The sequence below is a fragment of the Bufo gargarizans genome, chromosome 4 (assembly GCF_014858855.1).
Source record: "Bufo gargarizans isolate SCDJY-AF-19 chromosome 4, ASM1485885v1, whole genome shotgun sequence".
NCBI lineage: Eukaryota > Metazoa > Chordata > Amphibia > Anura > Bufonidae > Bufo > Bufo gargarizans.
The window spans coordinates 481900448-481924045 of record NC_058083.1 but is presented as its reverse complement, the minus strand read 5'-3'; the positions used below and the strand labels follow the sequence as shown (position 1 = coordinate 481924045).

The 23598-nt window shown below is 41.0% G+C and overlaps 1 protein-coding gene across 4 annotated transcripts in view; it reads left to right on the top strand.

The window, feature by feature from the left end:
* Positions 1 to 23598, top strand: part of EHBP1 (EH domain binding protein 1) — a 357318-nt gene that overhangs the window by 301773 nt on the left and 31947 nt on the right. The window lies entirely within an intron of this gene.

Below are 23598 nucleotides of genomic sequence, written 5' to 3'. Positions count from 1 at the left end.
CCCACATATTACAGGAACTTAGTGTAAGAGGGGGAAAAGATAGCATTTTAGTTGAGTAGTCTGTTACATTAAGTGGCCATTTCCAGGGATACGACTACAGGCAATTTGCAAACGTTTAATTTAGAAATGTGTGGTTTTGTGCGGGCGGGGGTTAGTTAATTGAAGGATTTGCTTAATTGCACATACCCCATACTTTGCATTTCTGCAAACTGGTGTAAACAGCCTCAACCCATGTAATCTGGTTCTCACCACTGAAATCAGAAGAGTGAATTATTGAAATGATTATGAGTTTGTAGCCAATACCGAGTAACTTGCATGTAGTTATTCCACCTGTTAATTCCACCACTGATTTAGGGTGGTATATCCGCGGCCTGCTTATATCTGACATGAATTCACAGCGTAGGGTAGTTACACCACCTCCAGTAACAATGCATTGAAATCAACTATAGTAATAATTAGCTTTTACTAACCTTTTTCTTCTTATTTACATTTTTGTGCGATGTCATTGTTATTGTTGAATTGCTGTGTACTGGCATACTGCAAAATGTCACCTCTGATCAGATACACAGGCACCTGCAAACAAACACTGCGTGAATATTCATTGTCCGGCCATTGACGAGCAGCCCTATCAGCATGAGCCATCATTGTTTGTTATCTTAATTGAGTAAAAGCAATTTAGCTTACCCATTTAATTGCAAACCTGTCTAGTAGCTGATTAGTTTCACACTAAACCTGTGATTATTTGCGTGTCCCAGACTAGCTCTCTGTCTACTGTGAAGATCTGGTCTATTCCTGTAGTAATTTTGAAACATCTAGTTTGGAGAGACCTTTCCAGGATGCTCAAAACAGTGTCATGCCAGGCCCCATACTCCTTCAGTAGCTGACCACTTTCAACCTCTATCTCTTCCAACCTCACCTCTGGCAGAGAATTATCTTCTCGGAGAACAAAAGGAGCGGGCAATGAAGTTTAACCCGCCTAGTTCTTCTGTTCCCCAATATCATCTGTTGGGGTGGAGGAAAGCCTGAATCTCCTCATGCACATTAGATTGCTAGACATTCCTACACCACTAAGTTCGGCAGACAATAGTCGAAATGTGTATGGAGGCCTTAAAGGGATTGTTCTAGTCCCCATCTCAAATCCATATTCACCTGTTCCCCAACACTCGGCTCAAGCTTTCTGGCTCCTGGGCTGTCTTCAGTGGACTACCAGTCCCTGTCTGTCAACGTCCTGAATGGACAGGGTCACATGCATTGCTGCAGCCATGACTGGCCTCAAAGGTGACATGTCCCCAAGCAGCATGTCACTGCTCAGTCATAAAACGCATCGCGCTAAGGCCAGTCTGCAGAATTTGACAGATGGGGACCAGAAGTCAACTAAAGACAGCCCAGGAGCCAAACAGCTTGAACCAAGTGGTGAAGACCAGGTAATTTTGGAGTTCTCCTACAGATCCTAATGTCTGAGAGTTAGTTTTAGATAACTTAAACAACCTTTTTAATGCTTCAGTACACTGTCGACATCCATCTTAGAGAAAATTATGTCACCGAGGATGCAAATTTTTGAATTGCCCCTATTAAAGCCCCTATTTTTCTGTGCAAGAATTATCATCTTAGGCTTTGTTGCCAATACATTTGGGTGACATATCTTAAACTATCATTTATTATCTATATTGATCACACTGCCTTAAATGCATCATTATTGGCACCTCGTAGCAATTTTTACATCTTTATAAGGAACTCTTTACCTGCCATGATTGTATGAGTTATCACATCTACAGCCATGGTGCGTGAAGGGACCATAGAAGCCTTCATAAATGCCACACAACCACATCTACTAGGTTTGTCCTTTTTTTAAGCTGTCCATACACAAAAGGGGCCAAAATGGTTGAGACACGTCAGATGATTATTTGTGTTAGATTTGTACAGTCACAAAAATCTGACAAGCCACTAAAAAGTTGGAAGTGTTTGTTGTCCTCCCCGTTGCGATGCCCTTTGCATGGGTCGCTGTGAATGGCGCTCGATCTACAGCTGTTTTTTGTGCTTAATGTCCAACCTAGAAAAGCCTGGTCTCCTCTCAACAAACCATTGTAATATGCCCTATTAGGAAATATGTCAAAAAAGGGGGTCTCCACACCCCTCTATGAGCCTGAGCTAACTATTTAATAGGCAAATGTAATAAACCATTTGGCCTTTGCAGGGGAGATGCACGACCAATGGCACCTACCTCCAGCAAAATCAACTGACTAGGGTCTTGTGAGCTATGGCAAATGAGGAGGGGGACAGTTTAATTACAGACTATTCTTTTCCTGTAGAAAAAGAGTGAAATGCTACAAAGTATTTATCACAGCCATCAAATATCAGTATTGGTAACCTACTTTGCTGTTATGTAAGACGACTCATTCAGTAATCATTGAGTGATGAGTAATAGGCAGAAGCATCCTTGGTGTATTCATCATTATGCATGAGTGGTCAATACTTGAGACTAGGAACAATTTAAATGAAGCTTGGCCTATTGGAATGCAGCTTACCATCCCCCGCCAGACCAGTCTGTTAGCATGCAGGTTTTCAGATTGCTTCATGTAAGCCATATTTCCTTGATAATTGATATTCCCCCACCCTATTGTTTTCTTGGCTCCTTGAAGTACTGCCATACCGCCGATTTGGTGTGCATTCAGTCCCCCCCACCCCCCAGTCAGTACCTTGAGTTGCTTGATTTCATAATTAGCTTTTATCTATGTTTATGTGGAGATCACAAATATGTGCACGGCAGCTTTCCAATAGATACTTTTAATCGTTGGCCAAAATACTCCTTTGTATGCACAAGTAAATCTATTTACATCGGAAAAGCCCCAATCCCCCCTTTATTTTCTTCCTTAGCTCGAAAGTTGGAGCCATAGGGCAAGAGATAAATGAAAGTTCCTCTAAATCCATTGGATAATAGAGGCAGTGTTAAGGCTAACCACGGTGTTGAACTAAACAGAGGGATTACTCCTGGGTTTTGCATCAGTTGTTTTCTGCCGGGTGGCCTCGCTTGTCAAAAAAAAAGAGTGAGAGAATAATGTTTAACAGGAGAACATTCACATGGCACTTTGAGAAAAGGAGTGTATGGCTAATTCCATCAAAGCTCAGAAATCAGTCATTAATTTATTCTAACCTTCAATTGTTGGTCATTTGTGCAACATCTGGCCTTTAAGTCCCAGACTCCAAAGCAAGTGAGTGGATCTCTTGAATCGTCTTTTAGGAATTGTCTCTAAATTCTCGATATTTTATCATTATTTTACTTTGCATTAATTAATGAAAATAGATAGATACGATAGAGATACATAATAGATACGATGGATAGATACGATAGATAGAGATACATAATAGATACGATGGATAGATAGATAGATAGAGATACATAGATACGATAGATACGATAGATAGATATGATAGATAGATATGATAGATAGATAGATACGATAGAGATACATAATAGATACGATATATAGATACAAAAGATACGATAGATATATACGATAGATATGGATACGGTAGTTAGATATTAGATAAATATTAGATAGATAGATGGACCATGTTAAGCACCATCCAATGTAGGAGTTAAAATGTGAGATACAATTTTTATTCAAAGATCGATCATAATTCTCTATTTTACAATTATTAAGAATTAGTGTATGCGTCATGAAGTTGTGGTTTTTTTTTTTTGTTTGTTTTTTATAAGTTTAACAGTTTACCTAAAATTGGGGGAATTTATTGTTTCAGTTCCACATGTTTGGAGCTCATTTCCCCCTAGTTCTAAGGACTAGCAGGAAAAGACCATCGTGCTTTATCGTTATTTTTATTATTATTACTAGGTTCCTATTCATAGATCACATTTAGTTAGAACTCAGTATAGGAAGCAGATTGTACTATTAACCAGAAAAAATGGTTATTTGTGCAAAGTTTTAAATCACCTTTGGTTGCTTTTCATGAGACATTTGTTCTAGCAAATATATTGAGAAAAAATAAAATATTTTAAGGCTGTTGAGTTTCTTGTCAGGCAATGTAAAGCGTGACATATAATGTAAGCTCATTCTTTACTTCATATTCTCTGTAATTCACTACATTTAAATATTAGAAAACAAGATGTTGTAGTCCATTGAAGTATTCATGACTTAAAAAGGTTACATGAGATTAGATGACACAAATCCCCCTTGAAACAGCACCACTCTTATCCATGGGCTCTGAGCTGCAATACTACACACAGCCTGTGAACAAGAGTGGCGTTGGTTAGAATTTTATAAAAAAAAAAGTTTTCATTTCGGACAACCCCTTACTGAGCCATGACAGCAGCAAAAGTTATTAATTTTCTCCATCTTATAATAACAACTGTGTTTAATAGGTTTAAGCACATTAATTTTTCTAGGAAAAAAAATATATATCAAATTGGCTAGACATAAATTGAAGTGAATAATATTGATTCCCTCAAAACAATGACACTGGTCAATGGATGGGATATGTAACATGCAACAAGTGAACAATCAGTTCTTGAAGTTGATGGGCAGGTGTAAGGATCTGAGCGACTTTGACAAGGGCCAGTTTCTGATGGCTAAATGACTGGGCCAGAGTCTCTCCAAAACGGCAGGTCTCATGGGGTGGTCCAGTATACAGTGGTTAGTACCAACCCATAGAGGTTGAAGGAAGGACAACCAGTGAACTGAAGTTCATGCTTGTGAGGGGCGAAGACTAGTCCTTCTGGTCCAGTCCAACAGAAGAGAAACTGTAAAGCATTACAGCTTGCTCCTTATGGGGCAGGGTGGTGACAGACCCTTCAGAGTGCCCATACTGACTAGTCCACCACCAAAGGCTCTGGACTGTATTCTGCTGGGAAACCTGACCCGACATTTAATGCTACTGACATGTACCACCTAACTAAACATGAAAGCTGTCCAAGTATACTGCTTTGTGACAGTGATATTCCCTAATAGCAGTTCCCACTTTCAGCGGGATAATACACCTGCCACATGGCAAATGTTGATTAGGAATGATTTGAGGGGCCTGAAAAGAGTTCAAGCTGTTTTGGCCTGCGAATTGCCTTGATCTCAATGTGATCAAGCAACTGAGGGTTGTCCTGGAAAAAACAAGTCTGATCCATGGAGGCCACACCTCACCAGTTACAGAATCTAAAGAATCTCTTGCTGAAAGCTTTGTATTGCAAACCACAGGGCACTTTCAGAGGTCTCGTGGCATCCATGCCTTGTTGGGCCAAACTGCTTTGGTGGCACAAGACAAACCTACACAATATTCAGCATATGCGTCTATTGCTGTGGCAAATGGGTGCATACTTTTATTATTTTATTGCGTATATAGTTTCAACATATTCTGTATTGCTGAGCCTGAAGATGCCTTCAGTTACAACCCATGTCCCCAGTGGGGCTAAAAATCTGATTTCCTTATCTTAAAAATAGTATAAATTCTCAACGGACCACCAATGCCAGATATTGAAGAAATGGATTGGGCATGTTGGATTTCAAATGGTCAGTTCTTTGTTGCTGGAGGCAGATTGGTCTCCCCTCCTCATTTTTTTTATTGAATAAAGCCTAGCATGCAGGTCTATGGGAGAGTTGGGGGGAAGGTTGATGGCCTAAGATGTATAGTTAGGTTGATTAGACGCTTAAAAGAACTTAAACTATCAGTATGTTTTTGGAGTTTCCTTCCGTCCCAGATAGGCACAGGGTGAACATTTACACATCTATGTAAATGTCCCTCATTTGGTTCAGACCGGGGGGAAAGCTATATGTAACCTGAACGTAACCCAATTGTTCTTCCCATTGAAAATAAGTGGTGTTTGTTTGTGCCTAGAACCACTGCTGTCAACAGCAAAATGGATTTTACATGAACCAATTGCCAAGGGTGTCAAACTACTAAGTGACCATTAATTTAGTTGAAGGTTGAGTTGTAGGGTCATTCCTTATATTGCCAGTCTTTATACAAGATTGTGGGCTGTTTCTTCTTTGAGAACCTATTACGTACTAAGAAGTCTTCAAAATGTCTACTTCTACATCATGTAATTAAGATTTGAAATGAACTTTTCCAGATTAGGATGATCTTGATGCTTTGGTAAAACTGACACATGTTAAAACTGACTATATTCAGTTTTACAGTTAAGTTAATACGCTCTTTATTGCCAAGTAATTAACACGAAGATTAATTACGTTAATGTAAATGCGGAGACCTTTGTCTCCTGCTAACAATGTATTTCTAGGTAGCAGGAATTTAGCATATTGTCATCTAAGCCGAGACATTTTATAAAAAAATCCATTTGCATAAACATAAACCTAGTATGGCCGCGTAGTAAAGCGATTCAGAATGCACACATAAGGCATGTTTTATCAGGGTGGTCGGGAGATGAGTGACTTTTTTTTTTTTCTCCCCCTCATTTTAACAGCTTGTGAAATGCAATGTTTGAAACGGTTCTTTGAGAGTGAGCAGATTATGACTTGCATAGTGACTCTTCGCAGCCTTCTGGGAAATGAGCTGTTGACATTCTTTTGGGTCATCATCCAAGATAGGAGGGCAGCCACAAGGATTTAGCAGATAAATTCATCCAAAAAGACTTTTATCCATTTAACTGCAACTTGGAGACGTGTAGGATGTGGCGGCATTAATGTAGTCTTTATAACCCATCAAAGTAAGCCTTATGTATAATAAAAAAAAATGAAATGGGCAGGGTAATAACTTGCGGAGGTCTTCTGAGAGGTAATACGGTATTTACATAATTCCGAAGCGTAAACCAATCTTGCCAGGAGTCTCCTCGCCTTCTGTAGAACAGAGATGTATTTGTTTAAAGATCCACTTTATTTATTTATTTTAAATATTGTCAGGAAATATGTTTTTCTCCTGTCCATCTGCAGGTCCTCAATAAATATTCAATTTCCCGCTAATTGCTTCGTCATGAGATGTTGGAACATCTCGACAGCCCTAAGACTCCCCCACCCTACGTTACAATTTAGTTCACTTGCAGTTTTATTCTTCAACTTTTTAATTGAAGTGTTAAGGTAGGTCACGGCTGACCGCGTCAGCAGAAGCCGATAAATTGGTGTAATTTTTCCCGTATAAATAGGGAGTGAAAAACTTTGTGACTTACACTATAGTGATACTATAGGCCGACCATTCAGGAAAGGTTCCCACAATGCCTTGTGCAGCCCAGGAGCTGGCAAACACCCTGCTGCGTTAAAAAACTCCCCAAAAGACAAAAGCACAATGAAATAGAAAAGCTTACCACCGGCAGCTTTCAAAACGACAAACGAGCCAAACTATACATCTCCACCACTCCAGTTTGGTCAGAATGCTAATGAGCTTGCTCTGATCTTTACTTGGCTTCCCGTGTTTTCTACATCTTCAAGGACCACATGGCGCTAGCAAAATAAAGACAACTAAATGAGAATTTCGAATGCTTTTTGTGTCCAGGCCCTGGTGCTTTTCAATTGACGCGCTCTTTGGCTATTCTGCATTAAGAAAAAAAAAAAGATTTGAAAGAATACAACAGGGGGCTGCGTCCGAACGCTCCCAACGGAGGTAAATTTTTACAAAGGTAAATTGGTGTGATGAGGAAAATATGAGAGAAATTCTGATTAATTTCCACTTCATCATATCAATAACACCTTCAGCCTCACTCACGCTCTCCTCAGAAGAGATCGAGATAAAAGATGAATGAGTCTGTTATTCACAATGAATGCCTAGTGAGATTTTTTTTTTTTTTTTTTTAAATAGCCACATTGGACATAAAAGGCACTAGGAAGTACTCTGCATTAGCAGTTCAGATCACTAGTTAATGGGATGATGTCTTTTTTAGCTTTTGTCACAAGATTATTAGAAAGGATGGGATTCTGTGTCCATCATTTCATATCATTAAGTGCCTGTTGAGCACAAGTGGTAAAATGCAGGTTTCTGGGTATTGTTTCTCCCGCAAAGTAAAGACTGATGCACAGTGACACCGTCTTGTGTCGTTAGCAGGTGATTTATTTTATATGCACTATATTTATCCAAAGGATCCCGCTTTGTATAACTGGTTACAACTTTTTTGTGTTACCTAGTTTTTGTTTGTTTGTTTTTAGAGTTATCTAAAATCATTAACATGCCACAGTGCAATTTCATGTGATCCAAGGTAGTGATTGGCAGCAACTCGAATGTTAGATACTGTAGACAAATGGCTAGATAGGTTCTCGACAGAAAATCTGGTCCTCAAATCCTCAGAAAAGCCTCCTTTTATCAGAAGGATCCTAATTTGTATAGTATAGTGTTAGATTTTTATATAGATTTATCGGAAATAATTAACAGGCCACACTGTAGCTTCATGCAATCCAAGGTCGTTATTGGCAGCAATTTGAAAGTTGCAAAGGACTGGATAGGTTCATGCAGAACATTTTAATGCTGTATTATTGCCTTTATTGATTAAAAGAAGTCTGTCACCTCCATATTTGTTTCTCAGTAGGCTTACTAGCATGTAGGGTTGGTCCCACGAAACATAACCATATCTTTAGTGTAAAAAATCTGGTCCTCAAAGCCTGATAATAACTGTATTTTTGGACTATAAGACACACTTTTTTGTCTGAATGCTAATGACCGCTTCTATTATGGAAGTGGTCATAAACATGTGGGAAGCATGGGGAAGTGAGGGCAGCGGTGCACTGTCTGTACTCACCTCCCCTAGTCTTCTTCCTGGTTCAGCTGTGGTGTGCAGGACATAGTACACAGTGGGACCCGGAAGAAGCGGTTCAGTGATTCCTGGATATGCAGCGCCGTCCTGAGCAAGCAAGGTATTTTTTTATTTTTTTACGTCTGATCTGAGGTCTGATGGGGCTGGGGGTGCAATCAGAGTCTGGTAGGATCTGATTGGGGGTCTGATCTGAGGCTGATGGGGGCTGGGTGGGTTGATCTGAGCCTGAGTGGCACTTGGGGGGTCTGATCTGTGGCTGAGTTTCGCTTGGGGGGGGGTCTGATCTGAGGCCGATAGGGTCTGATTTGAGTCTGATGGGGCTGGGAGACCGATCTGAGGATAATGGAGGCTGGAGGGGTCTAATCGGAGGCTGGGGAGGTCTATTGGGATGCTGATCTGAGGCTAATGGAGGCTGAGGGGTCTGACTGAGGCTGATGGAGCTTGGGTGTCTGATTCTTGGAGTCTGATCTGAGGTCTGATGAAGTTCAAATAAAGAATGTGGTTCTGATATGAGGTTCTGCTCAGAGGCCTAATGGAAAATATAATTTTTCTTATTTTCCTCCTCCAAATCCTAGATGTATTTCATAGTCTGAAAAATTTGGTACTTCTTTATTCTATGCAGGTAAGGTTTTTGGTGTGCCATTGGGGTGACCACTGAGTTTTGGACGCCATTTCTCCCCCAGTAAAACAGCCCAGCTCCTCCTTCTTTAATTGACAATCCTTGATATTTCAAAGCTGAAAGCAATGCAAGCCTTGTGCACTAAACAGATCAGTCCACCCACAGTGCACTGAAAACCCTATTTGTATAAAAATTAAAAGAAGCATTTCTCAGGATTAGAAGACTGGACTGGGGCACCTGCCGACATGGCAGTATGCCTACATTTAATGCTAATTTTGACAGTGACAAACTCCCATACCCGTTTTGGGTGTGCTGTGACCCCAGCAACTCTGATTAATGGTAATACACAGCATAAAGAGTTAACAGCACTCTCTGTTTTGTTTTGTCAGGTTTTTCTTGCACTTCTTAATGTCCTACATTATTACGTGCCCAACATCTTGTTGACAAAACTACATTGGGTGGCAATGGAACGGTAGACCATTAAAGATAGCTGTATTCAGGGGCGTAGCTAAAGGCTTCATGGGCCCTGGTGCAAGAGTTCAGCTTAGGCCGCCTACTTGGTGGCAAGGGACAGGGAAACACATAGTCCTTCGTGCCACCTGAGGCAAAAATTAAAACACCACCCCCCCCCCCCCCCCCCAATCCAAATTCTTGACCTAACCCCTTCCCTTCAGCCAGAGGTGTAACTTGACCAGCATGTACTTTCTATAATACCAGTGTTCTCTTATATGGCAGAAGAGTCTTTGGGCCCCCTTAGGCTCCTGGGGCCCGGTAGCGACTGCTACATCTGCATCCCCTATAGCTACGCCCCTGGCTGTATTAATAATTACTTTTATGGTTAATTGTCCAAGAGAGTCACATACATGGACATCATGGATAGATTTATGAGAAAACCACTGTATATTGGTTTCTTTGATTTGGGGAGAAATCTGTAGGTCATTGCCCACCATCAGTGATGGCCAGTTCGAATTGTTCGCCCGTGAACATATGTGGGCTGCCATCTTTTTTCCACAAGTCCGGCGAGGCACAGGTAAGCCCTTACCTGTGCCTGTGCGCGAGCCGGTCTGAAAACAAGTGCGGTCAGCGGGAGCAGGCAGTTCCGAGAACAGCCACCGGGGGCCTTCATCGGGCTGTTCTCGGAACTGCCTGCTCCCGGTGACCGCATTTGTTTTCAGACCGGCTCGCGGCACAGGTAAGGGCTTACCTGTGCCTCGCCGGACTTGTGAAAAAAGATGGCAGCCCGCATATGTTCACTGGTGAACAATGCGAACTGGCCATCACTGCCCACCATAACCCTACATGCACACCAGGTAGTAGATAAATTTACCACAACTATGTAAATCCTGAAAGCTCTGTAGTTATACTTGTAGATGGGAACACTGGTAGAACCAAAAAACTAGACAGTGTCGAAGAAGGCTTAAAAGCATGTCACGTTGGTCCCTATGGGGTCATGTAGTAATATAGATTGCATTAGCTTGTGTCACTTATAAACACCCCTGCAGCTAATATATACTCTGTGACATGCTCTAAAGAAAGTAGATCCCCTTCTGAAGACATTTTGTACCTTTTGATCTAATAGATGCAGAGAATGTTACCCCGCTTCTGGAAAATGTAGGTCTATACCTCCTATTTTAAAAGTTGCCAGTCATCTTGTATATTCATTCTGAATGTAATCTTACGACAATACAGGGAGTTATTAATATAGAGGCATTAAATGCCTATTCCAGAGTGTGATTGCCGACTCCTTTTAGCACATGTAAGTCTGCCTGTGAAATTTAACACACCGTAAAGCAATGCAAACTGATATGTAAGTCATGTATTCATCCAGAGCAGCATTATGTCAAAATTCAATCATATTGGGTTACATGTGATGACTCTTCCATTATGTCTAGTTTGATCTGCTTTTTGTCAGGGTTTGTCAAGGCCTCATAAGGTTACATCGGTGTTACCTCGAGGAAGCATCACTGAAGTCATTAATTATAAATATAATAAAGTCACAATTGACACATTCATATATTTATTTTAAAAAATACATATATGTGAGGCCGCCATAAATGTCTGTAATCTCAATTTTTGTGTCTTTTTCCTTTGATCTGTAAATGTAGATTTTCTTTCTCCCTGCTTGTTGAGTGGATGGGCTCTTCCTGCTGTGACGTTGTGGTGCTGTGTCTCTGAGCCATTTAGTAATTTCACCAAAACTGCAGCTGCACCCCCCTCCTCTCCATCTTTCTTTCACTGTTTTCATATTGATGAATACTTGTATTAATGTCTGAAAGGCGTTGTAAAATAAGGATCCTCCTGGAAAGGAGACAACAGGGCACTGGGTGAGGAAGATACAACTGTCCTCTGATAAGTATTTAGGTGCTTCAGGGGTTCACATGTAGTCATCATTTATGCAAAACACAAAAACATTAGATATATATAAAAAAAAAAAAAATCTCCATTCAAAAAAACTGCTGTATTAGTTTATTTCCTTTTCCTAGTTACTAATGCTTTGTCTTTTCGTCAATACATTACTAATGATTATTAAAAATTTTCCAAGCCTTAAAGCCCCTGATAGCATTATCTTATTATCCAACAAAGACAGCCCTCACCAAGTACCACATTTATTTACAGAATTTACATACTTGACATTTGGAGAATACTTTTTTTTAGAAAACTGCCATTACATAATGTATTCACAGTCATTAATTAACTAAATAAAATTGACAAACTGATAAAACGGACCAGGTGAAGGTGTCAATGACTCTTTCCGATGTCTGTGCGCACAACAGTTCAACTGACTGAACTTTCTTTACTCCAGGAAACTTTCCATGAATGCATGTACATAATCCACTAAGGGTGATATTTTGACCTGGCCCAGTTGCGTGATGGTAACCTGTGTGGTCAAAATTGCTTCTGCTGCAAGTTCTATCACGTCTGTTACAATGTGTCTTGGAGTGAAGGTTCAACTAGTCTTCCTTTTGCATGAACATTAAAGGCCTTCTGTCACCCCACTAAAACCTTTTTTTTTTTTTTGCTTACTTATAATCCCTACACTGCGATTTATGGCTACATAATCTAATTAATCATTTTGGTCCTGTAGATTTTGTTAAGCCCTTTAACTGCAATTTTATGCATTTTTTTTTGTTGTATTAGATTGTTGTATTGCTTTTAAAGGGATTCTGTCACCTCGTTTTAGGTTATAGAGATGCGGACATGCACGGCTAGATTGCCGCTAGCATGTCCGCAGTATGCCTGTCCTATAGGGCTGTGTACTTTTATTTAGTTAAAAAAATTATTTTAGAGATATGTAAATGAGCATTTTAAGGTGCCCAAGGGGCTGTACTAACCTTCTTGGTGCCCAGCATTCCCCCCTGTGAAGGAGCCCAGTACCGCCTGAGTCGTCCGAATCTCCTCCGTTCTTCACAGTTAGATTGCCGTAATCTCGCGATGCGCAGTTTCTTCCCTCAGCACAGGGAAGGAACACTATACCGGCACTGCGCATGCGCAAGCTCATGGCAATCTAACTGTGAAGAAAGGAGGAGATTCGGAGGACGCAGACGGTGCTGGACTCCTTCACAGGGGGCGTTGCTGGGCACCAAGAAGGTTAGTACAGCCCCTTGGGCACCTTAGAAGGCTCATTTACATATCTCTAAAATAATTTTTTAAACACAATAAAAGGACACAGCCCTATAGGACAGGTATATTGCGGACATGCTAGCGGCGATCTAGCCGTGCATGTCCGTATCTCTATAACCTAAAACAAGGTGACAGAATCCCTTTAATAGTTCCAGACTCCTGCCACCTTAGATACTATTTACACAAATTTTAGGTACGAGTTACAAAAATTTAGATTCTACAAGATTTACATAAATTTAGGTACTACAAGATTTACGCAAATTTGCTAAATGAAACTGCAAGTTACAAGTTGCATTTTTTAAATTTTCTGATAGTTTAACAAACCATGTATTACACCTTATTGTCTTCCTCTATAGTTGGTGTTTAGAAGTAAATTTATATTTTATGAAGTTTGAGGAATAAAGTGCATAAAATTCTTAGTTCTTTTCTCTGCCGTGTTTTAGGTTTTTTTTTCTCTTCATTTTGTGGAGGGACGAAATTGCCTCTTCTTCCCCCCTTCTTTTACTAAACAGCTAGAATGCAGCCTCCTTTTTTATTTTTTCAGTAACAAGACTGCTCGACCACTATAGCCTACTCCAAGTAATTAAATCAATCTTTTGTACTTACCGTATTCTCCTCTAGTGACGGTACGAGATCTGATTATATGCTTCATGCATATTCAAAGTGAGCTACTGACAGCTCTTTAATGAGCTCTTACTTAATCAGGGTGAACAATGTTCATCTTGTGTTTTTTTTTCTTCTTCATCCTCCTCCTTATACATGAGCTTGAGGAACATTTGGGGAATAAAATGAAACATTCTACTTTGATTTACAATAAGTGCAAGTATATGGGCTGCTTCTTGAAAGGCATTTGTGTGGTGTAAGTTCCATTTCTCTTAATTCGATGGGTAAATTGGATTACTAGTATTGGATTAATTAACAAATGGGTGAAGTGGAATTGATAAAATGTTAACTGAGATCACAGGCTTGAGTATTTATTTATTTATTTTTTCTGGGTAGAAAGAGCCTTTAACTAGTTATTAAATGCACAACTAATTTGTTTAAAACCTTCTCTGCTCCTCAGAAGAGACATCACAAAATTGATGCTGTTGATGTGTTCTCCTTGTCTTAGGTCTTCCTGAGATTTTTAGCTATAAATTTAAATTTGGTGACATCATTGCAGATACAGAATAGTAGGAAATGGGTAGTAGAAGCCAGGGCAGCTTTACTTACAGGGGGAGTAAACCTCAAAAAAAGATCAAGATTAAAAATTGTCATCTCTTCTGAAATAGTATGCGCAGATTATATTATGAACCAACATTTTTTTTTTAGTTAGGCGAGAGTGTTCCAAATGTGCAAGTAGGGTGAAAAATGCAGATCTGGTACATCTTCTCTGACAATATCCTAAGTTTAAAGGTTGCTGGATAGAAGCTCAGACAGGCCAATGGAAACCGGCAAATTTCCTGATAGGCTCCAGAACAATGTGGACCCCTAGTCCTTAGTGGCACATGATACAGTAGACTTTTTGCTCTACAGCCAACATACAGCACCTCAGTGTGATACTATGGTCATATAAAAAAAAAAACTTGATTTTTTACAAATTACTCAGTTTATTATTATAGACACATTGGGTGGCTGAGATGACTTCTGGTTCTAGAGGCATGCCAGCCAGCATGCTGTTTACCCAGGGACCTGCCTTCTCAACATCACTGCAGGGCTCCCCAATATCAACCATCTTATAGCATCTAGCTGCTGCCTGCCCCGGTGTGAGCAAGTATTATTTGCATGTAGCTGTACGGTTGGCCCCCAGAATGTATTGTACTGGTGGGCCAACATTGACTGGATAGAGAGAGAAGTTATCAGTAATGTCTTCGGTTTTTCTTAGTATCCAAGTCTAGCACTTTGGTGGAGATTTAAGTCTAACACAGCTGTCTTGAGACAGTGCTCCTTTTTCTATGCAAACATAGTTACATAGTTAATATGGTTTAAAAAAAATAATAATAAATCCACCAAGTTCAACCAAGAGATGTTTTGGAATGTGAATAAACCCTATACTGGAGGAAGATGGGTACACATTTTGCAAAGCCTTATTTTGCAGCTTTTTGAAGTCTCTTTGTATTTTGAGGTTGACTGGTGTGGAAAATATAAGAGGAGGCAAAATGTCTAAAGGATTGTAAAGGCTTACATAGCTATTGGTCATTGAGAATAGAGCCTCAAACAAGATGTGGTAATACCCTGTGTGCTAAAGATATGTAATAATCTTATTAAGGCCAAAGAGTTTCTGAAATCTTTAATGTTTTGTCTATTTATAATTGCCTTTACATATATACATTTTGTGTCATGTCCAGAGCATGTAAAATTGTTCATATATGTGGTAGGCATACCTGCTGTCATATCAAGCCATTGGACCGAATGTAGAATAGGTGGCAATTGAAGAGTGTATCCTTCAGTGGACTTCCAGGCATTTCTGGAGAATACAATAATCTGAATTTTACTGTATTCTGCTCTTCAGTATTAGTTCACTTCAATCTAATCTCCAGTTCATCTGTTTGTTTTTCAAGAAAGCATATCCTGAAGAGGAAGAAAAATATTCCCAAATATATCTTTACTCTTTTTGATAAAAAGACGGACAGAAGATTGTTTTCCACTGTAGATTGTCATACACATTAGATGAGTGTCGGGATAATCGGATCCTTTTTCCAATGTGCATGGAGACAGCCTATCACCAGATGGAGACATCAGGAGAACAGACATGTTGTATTGTGCATTGCCCGACCCTGTGTTCCCCTAGGAGATGAGCACTGCTAGAGATATCTGGCACCTCGTTGTCCCCTTCTCCCTATGTCTGTAAAGAATAAATCAAGGCAACTGGACTTACTGTAGATTACTTGAAAACGTTTCACTCGTTCTTCCAACGAGCTTTCTCGTTTTCAAATCTACAGTAAGTCCAGTTGCATTGATTTATTCTTTACAGATATACCATGACCTGGATAAATGAGAACCTTCACAGACCTTGTCCCTATGGTTACAGTTATCATGAATGCTTGGCTGATCCATGTGTGTGTTTTTTATGAGGGAGTCTCCAATAGTTATATTATATGTGTGGTCAGCTGACTGCCGCTGTGAACTGTTCCTATCAGTTCTCACTGGATCCCACCATTTTTGGGGCGGCTTTATGCTGACAATCTAATGCCTGTAGGTCTTTGAAGACCTCCCCCAACGTCTCATTCAGTATCAGAGAGCTTGGATTTTCCTTGTCTTAATCTATTGTTTTTTTAGACAGGAGTCTGGCAGCCATTCATTTTCTTCCCTAAAATTTGAATGCCTGTTTGACCAAGCTAAAATGTATCTTGATAGTGGAATTGGTCATTTTACAATTATTGTATCCAGTCAAGAGCACAAGTTATGCCCATGACATCTAAATGCAGGGTGTTGGCTAATTATACGATAGTCCTGTTAGTAAGTGGCTTTCAGTAGACTGTCATGTATGCTCTCGGGAAATACTTGCACTTGCAGTAGTATTTGATGGACACCACGATACAATTGCTTTCAGTGCAGAACACATGTTTACCTCATGTAAAGATTTTATTAATTGTTTTGCGTCTTGTCCTTTTACGTGGCTAGCTTTGTTTGTTCATCAGAGAGTCTGTCAAGTAAAGGTCATCAGTACATTACACGATGGACCTCTCCATCAGTATCTTTTACTACTGCAGAGAACTAATGAGAGGATAGAGCTGTGGATGTGCACTGGGGATTTACAGTCAATTAATATTTTTTCAGAAGTGAAAATTCCCATCCGTTGGATGTTAAGTGTGTAGTATATTTCAGTATTTACCCTTCTGGTGAACTTAACTCCATTTCCAGGCAGTGTCGTGAGTTCAGATTGTCCCAGATGGTTTCCTAGACGTGTTAAATGTACATAATGTTCATATGAAGTTTTTCCCCATGATTAACATTTTGGTTGAGTTTGTGAAAACTTAGTTTTAATGCTGTACGGAGATCCGTCTCTGTACAGCACTAAGATGTATGGCCTCCAGCGAGGGAAAGTCTTTATGTCCTTAAAGTCATAATAACGTCAGGATTTTTCAACTTGAAATCCATTTTAAAACATTGTTGCAAAGTAAGGCTACTTTCACACTAGCGTTCGGCTGTCCGCTCGTGAGCTCCGTTTGAAGGAGCTCACGAGCGGACCCGAACGCTTCCGTCCAGCCCTGATGCAGTCTGAATGGATGCGGATCCGCTCAGACTGCATCAGTCTGGCGGCGTTCAGCCTCCGCTCGCCTCCGCACGGACAGGCAGACAGCTGAACGCTGCTTGCAGCGTTCGGGTGTCCGCCTGGCCGTGCGGAGGCGTGCGGATCCGTCCAGACTTACAATGTAAGTCAATGGGGACGGATCCGTTTGAAGATGCCACAATATGGCTCAATCTTCAAGCGGATCCGTCCCCCATTGACTTTACATTGAAAGTCTGGACGGATCCGTCCGAGGCTATTTTCACACTTAGCTTTTATATGCCAAAATAATGCAGACGGATCCGTTCTGAACGGAGCCTCCGTCTGCATTATTATGATCGGATCCGTTCAGAACGGATCCGATCGAACGCTAGTGTGAAAGTAGCCTCAGGCTTCAGTGCCGAGGCACCAGCCGATACCGAGCCGACTTCGGATTCCTGTTTTTGTTTTATTTTTGTTTTTATACATTTTCATCATAAAGTAAGAACATAAAGGTCGACATTGTTTCAACATTTTGGAAGTTTAAACTTAACCTGCGCGTACAGTATACAGGGGTCATTGCAAATACAGATAAAAGACACGGATTCCTGTTTTTAAAATGGTTTTCAATTTTAAAAATCGAATGCCGAAGTTTTTCACTGAAGTCTCGCGAGACTTCAATGTCAACTCATTTCACCTCTCCGGAGCCCATACATTTGAATACTGTATGGAGACAACGGTCCGTACAGTATTCAAACGACGTTTTGAGCGAAGTGACTTTGGATATAGATTCCGAAGCTCACGTCGCTCATCACTATATGTGACGAATCTGGGACTTCCGTTATTTTTGTTGTTGTGTTCCTATAATGGAGCAGAACAGCAGAAATCAATAACGCTGGTGTGAAAGAAGCCTTAAAGGGGATGTGCAGGGTTTATTGTGTTAACCTCGTCTAATCTTCTACAGAGCATAATAGTGCACCTCACAACCTTCTCTGAGTCTTCACTTCAGTCTCCATGCTCCCGTTGCGCTCCACTGTTTACAACCCCAACTTCCAGGTTGTGGGCGTAGATGAGAAGCAGCCACAACACTTCCCATAGTGCTGTGTGCTGCAAGATCAGCCAGAAATGTGAACGCCCACTACACCCTTCCCTGGGAAGAAAACTCTGACTACCATACCCCCATCATCCCCTTAGGCTAAATGCACACGATCAGGATTGCGTGCGGAAAATCCGCACTGTAGGTCAGGTACATTGTATTCTATGAGAATTAGAAATTCTCAATGCACATGATGCAGATTTTTTCTCTGCAGAATTTAAAATGCGCAGCATGTCAATTTATTTTATTTTTCCTGACCTAGATTTTCTTTATTCACTTCAAAATCCGCACCAATTGATGCAGATAGACCGCACAGATTTGCCTGCGAACACCTGCGGATTTCTCCGCACATGAATCCTAAACGTGTGCATTTACCCTTCATTGTCTCCTCCTGCAAAGCCTCGATATGACAAGCAGTGGACTCTGCATTAGCCTGCTTGTGGATTGAGAGCATTAACCCACCCATTCAAAGATCACATGGGTCTGACATCACGACCATTTCAGCGGGGATTCTGACAGATGGGATTATGGGAGGCCTGGCCAGGAAATAGTCTCCATAGAGGGTGCAGTCATGTGACCGCTCTCCGGAGAGGCCTGGCAGGGGGAAGAAAAAGTGAAAATTGTGTATCCACATAACTCCTTTAACTTGAGGTCTATATCAGAAAGTGTAAGAATCGGTGCTTAGGCTGGGTTTATGCGTGCTAATTATCGCTAACCAGGAATGTTGGATTGTACTTGTTCAACTGGCTTTCATTCAGCTTGTATAGAGTTTTGTTTATTTAGCCATTTAGAGTTTTAGATTCTCTTGTTGAGATCCAGCAAGTTTGTCTGGCGTTTGCTGGCGTTTTTCTTTCTTTTTTTTATAATAACCACCCTTTGAGTCCATTCACACGTCAGTATTTTTCTTTTCCAGATTTTCGTTCCACTTTTTGCGGATTCGTGTTTCCGCAAAAACCTTCAGTTTTTACCAATTGTACATCCGCATCCGTTCCATTGTTCCACAAAAAAAGAAAAAAACAGAAGGAGGAATATATGTTGCTGGGGTACTAAAAAAAATGTTTTTTTTTTCTATTTCCTGGAAACTGATCCGCAATTGCAGATGACATATTGATGCATTCCACATGTCATCCACATTTTTGTGGACCCATTGACTACAATGGGACCACGGACCGCATTTTGCGGACAATAGTAGGACAAGCTCTATTTATTTTTTGGAACGGAACAACGGATGCGGACAGCACACTGAGCGCTATCCGCATTTTTTGCGGGGCCATTAAACTGAATGGGTCCACATTTCATTTTGCAAATTGGAATCAACACGACATACCATGTCATTTGAGCAACAGCCTGAAGTATTATGAATACAGCTGCAGGAAACAATAAGTGCCAACAATAAGGTCCTTTTACATGGAACAAGTTAGTAGGCAATTGTGCGTGAGGAAGCGTTCCTTCCCGGCAAGCGCCTGCTCGACGGTGAAAGAGATTTCTGTTTTTACATGCAGTGATCTCCTCCACAGTATGGGATGGAGTGGTCACTATTGCCAACGCTCATCCCCATACAGACTTGTTGTTTGCTGGCAGCAGAGGCTGCTTACACACACTTCACAATCTACTGCAGACAAACCACAATTTAGGTACCTACACAAACAATCACATTACCCAACGACCGAGCGTTTTGCTCATTCATCGGGTACTCGGCGGCACCTTTTCACTGGTAGATAATCACTAAGGCGCGTTCCTGTGAGCACTTGCTAGCGATTTTCTGGTGGATTCTAAGTCCATGTGAAGAGGCCTTTAGGGTCCTTTTATACAGGCCAAGGATAGGGTCAATTATTGTGACCAATTGTTTGTACGGGAGATCACTTCTTTCATACAGAACAAAAGAAAATCAGCAGCATTTGTCTAACCAGTGGTGTGCTGCCAACAAACAATCTGTATGGGGATGAATGATCGTTCATCCCCACACCACAGCGCTCCTTATTCTCCATCTTTGCCCGCTCTTAACGACACATGTGAAAAGCTCCCATACTGTGGTGGCCGTTTCCATCTAGTAATTGAAAAGATATGGGTGTAAAGGAAAACCAGAAAAAGGAAAGGATTAGGCCTCATGGAAAACACGAATCCAAGCCGAGTACATGTTGCCATTTTTTTATTTTTTTACTTCTGTAAAAAAAATGTCCTATCCTTGTCCGCAAAACGGACAAAAATAGTACATGTTCTATTTCTTTCTGGGGCCGTGGAGCAGACGTGCGGATATGGACAGCACTCTCTGTGCTGTCCACTTCTTTTGTGGCCCTATTGAGAGTTAATGGGTTTGCATGCGATCAAAGTAAAACAGGGATCAAATGCGGACCAAAACTAGGCCGTGTGCATGAGCCCTTAATCTGATTGGTTGCTAGGGGCAAGTAAACCAGTTTTCCTTTATACCATACTATCACAGAGGATAGTCTTTTGTGGCAAATACCCCTATATGACGTTTTCGTGCCCTAATAGGGCATATGGACTATATTATTTTTCCAAGACCATCTCTTTGATTAGACTTTAAGGTGTTTTGCAGCGAGTACATATTGATGACCTGTCCTCAGGATAGGTCTTAAATCTCTGATCGCTGGGGGTCCGACTCCTGGCACCCCCACCGATAAGTTGTTTGAAGAGGAGGCGGTCCTTCAAGATTGCACTGCGAGTCAACTCGTTTACAGCGGCTGCGCAGTGTAATTACAAGTACGCGCTACATTCAAGTGATTGGGAGGAGCACTTGTAGTTACCCTGCGCCTCCTAGACGAGCGCACGTGAGCACCACCTCCTCCCTCTTCAAACAGCTGATCGGCGGGGGTGCTGGGAGTTGTTGTTGAGGATAGGTCATCAATGTACTGGCAGCACAACCCCATTTAAGAGATATGCCTCTTGTTTGTGAAAGGCGGTATGCATATTTATCGTATTGGAGACTTTTTCTTAGATCAGTATGTCACCCAAGGCATCTGTTTCATCTGTATTTTATAGCCTTTAACCAATGTTATGGCTTGTGAATTTAGATTTATTCTTCAGAGAGTTTCGAAAGTAATGCTGGTATATCAGGTATCTGGTACAGGTATTGCGAGAACAGAGTATTTTGCATTTCAGACATTTATTTTATCGGTTATATATCAGAAGTTCCAGCATTACTAGCGTAGCATTTTTTTCTGCCCTCCATGGCGGTATTCACTAGGCTTCTTCAGCGGGTGCTTTAACATTCATTAAGTCGCTGAGCCCCTGCAATCCTTCGGCCAGGGTTTTGTTGAAGAACATTTTCATAGATGGCAGATTATACTTTTTGATTAACCCCGAGTCTAAAGTGTATAGCAAATAGCTTGTTAAATGAAGTATTGTCCGGGGAAGCCATCTGTTTGTCTAGTATTGAGAGCCTTTTCTTATCTGTTATTAGTTATTGACAACACATTATCTGACCGGATTTTGTGCATTTTCCCCCCAGCTTTGGAATACTAAGGAAGTGAAGGATGAGAGTGACATTACTTTATATTTATGGGCTGTGCATATGGTGGCTGTGATGGTTGCTGATAAAAAGCTGCAGCAGAAAATTGTGTGTATATCTGTGTACAAAGGATTGTGTCTACAACATTCAACATATAAATGAAGTGTATTACAGAGTATGACACCCGCCACCCGTGTTCTCTCGCCCTCGCCTCGTGAATTGTTTACACAGTGGGATTTCTCCGCATAGGTGGCAGCATTTCCCCTCTTTCTGATTTTCGGGAATATACCTGTAGTTTAGGTTTGTTTAACCAGAAGCATCACCATTTCTAGAAGACCTCAATCTGTATAGACAGTACACGGTGGAGCTTTTTTTTCTGCTATACATTGTTGATAGTACAATGAGATGGGAGGAGAAGGTAAGATTTTTCCATTACAGCAGGTCTAGAGATCCTCCTCCGATTCTTTTACTGCATTTTCTGAAATACTGTGGAAAAACTGTACTATAAAACGCTAAATGTAAAGATTTAGCAATTGGTGTGTGTCCATGCAGTGTGGGCTTTGTGTCCAGAGACATCCGTGTATGCCTTGTACAGACTCATCGTATGAATGTATATGTGGACAGGTCTTTACATTAAGTCGCCCAAAAGGAGCGCCAAAGTTAAATGGGTTTTCTGGGATTTTAAGGTCAACAATATCAGATCGGCGGGGGTCCGACACCCAGCACAGCACCCCCGCCAATCAGCTGGTTGAAGAGAAGGCTTGCTTCGCGGTCGACATCAAATCGGTGAGCAGTGTAATTACAAGCCGTCCCATTCACTTCTATGGGACTGCTCGCTCCTATACACTTGAATACTACAGAGCAGTCCCATAGAAGTTAATGGGATGGCTTAGGTGTAATTACACTGCTCACTACTGACAGCGAGCAGGTAAACAATGAAGGGAAGGCTGCGCTCGCACGGCAATCGCCTTCTCTTCAACAAGATGATCTGCAGGGGTGCTGGGTGTCAGACCCCCACCAATCTGATATTGATGACCTATCCTGACAATAGGTCATCAATATTAAATTCCAGGAAAAACCCTTAAATTGTGTTTATAAGTTTTAACTATTATACCTTTTTAAGAAATACAATATTTTGTCCCATTCGTTGCTGCAGACAATCGAGGTTTTCATGATAAAAGATGCAATCAACATGAAATTAGTGAATTATCATTTGCTGTTGGATCGCTGGACATGTTTACACTGGATAGTGGTTGTAAATGATTGTTCAGGCGATTATTGCTATATAGGGTTGCTCAGCTTGGGAGCCAACAACCCCTATAATCCTAATGTTCACCCAGTAAAAAAAAAAAGAAAAACTGTCCTTGGTGCCACTGTGCCCAGTTCCTGCCAGCCACTTTAAGTCCTCTCAAGACCAGTACGTTTCTTGGTTTCGTGACCACTGCAGCCAATCTTAAGTCGTAGAAGTGAAGTACCATTCAAGTAGATATGACCGCTGAGGCCTGTGATTGGCCGCAGCAGTCACAGGACTATACCACTTCCTGGTCCTATGGGGACTGGAAGTGGCAGTGAAGGGGACAGCAGCACGGACATGGTGGAATCACAGACAGGTTAGTGTGGAGTTTGAGTTTTTTATGAGGGTACACACTAACACCATGGGGGTTGTTGACTTCTAACCCAGGCAACCCCTTTAGGCAAGGCTCATTACCTGAGATAATTCCATTGTATATGTAAATAATGTGTTACTAAATTAAGAGACAACATCAGTCTTCATTGCAAAAGGCCGAAGACTAGCTGCATGTATATGTATTACTTGTTGACTATGTATGTGTTTTTACGACTTTTTATGACCATTTTTTACCTGCATGGGTGTCAACTTTACTATGTCATTTTATTCTCCTTTTTTTAA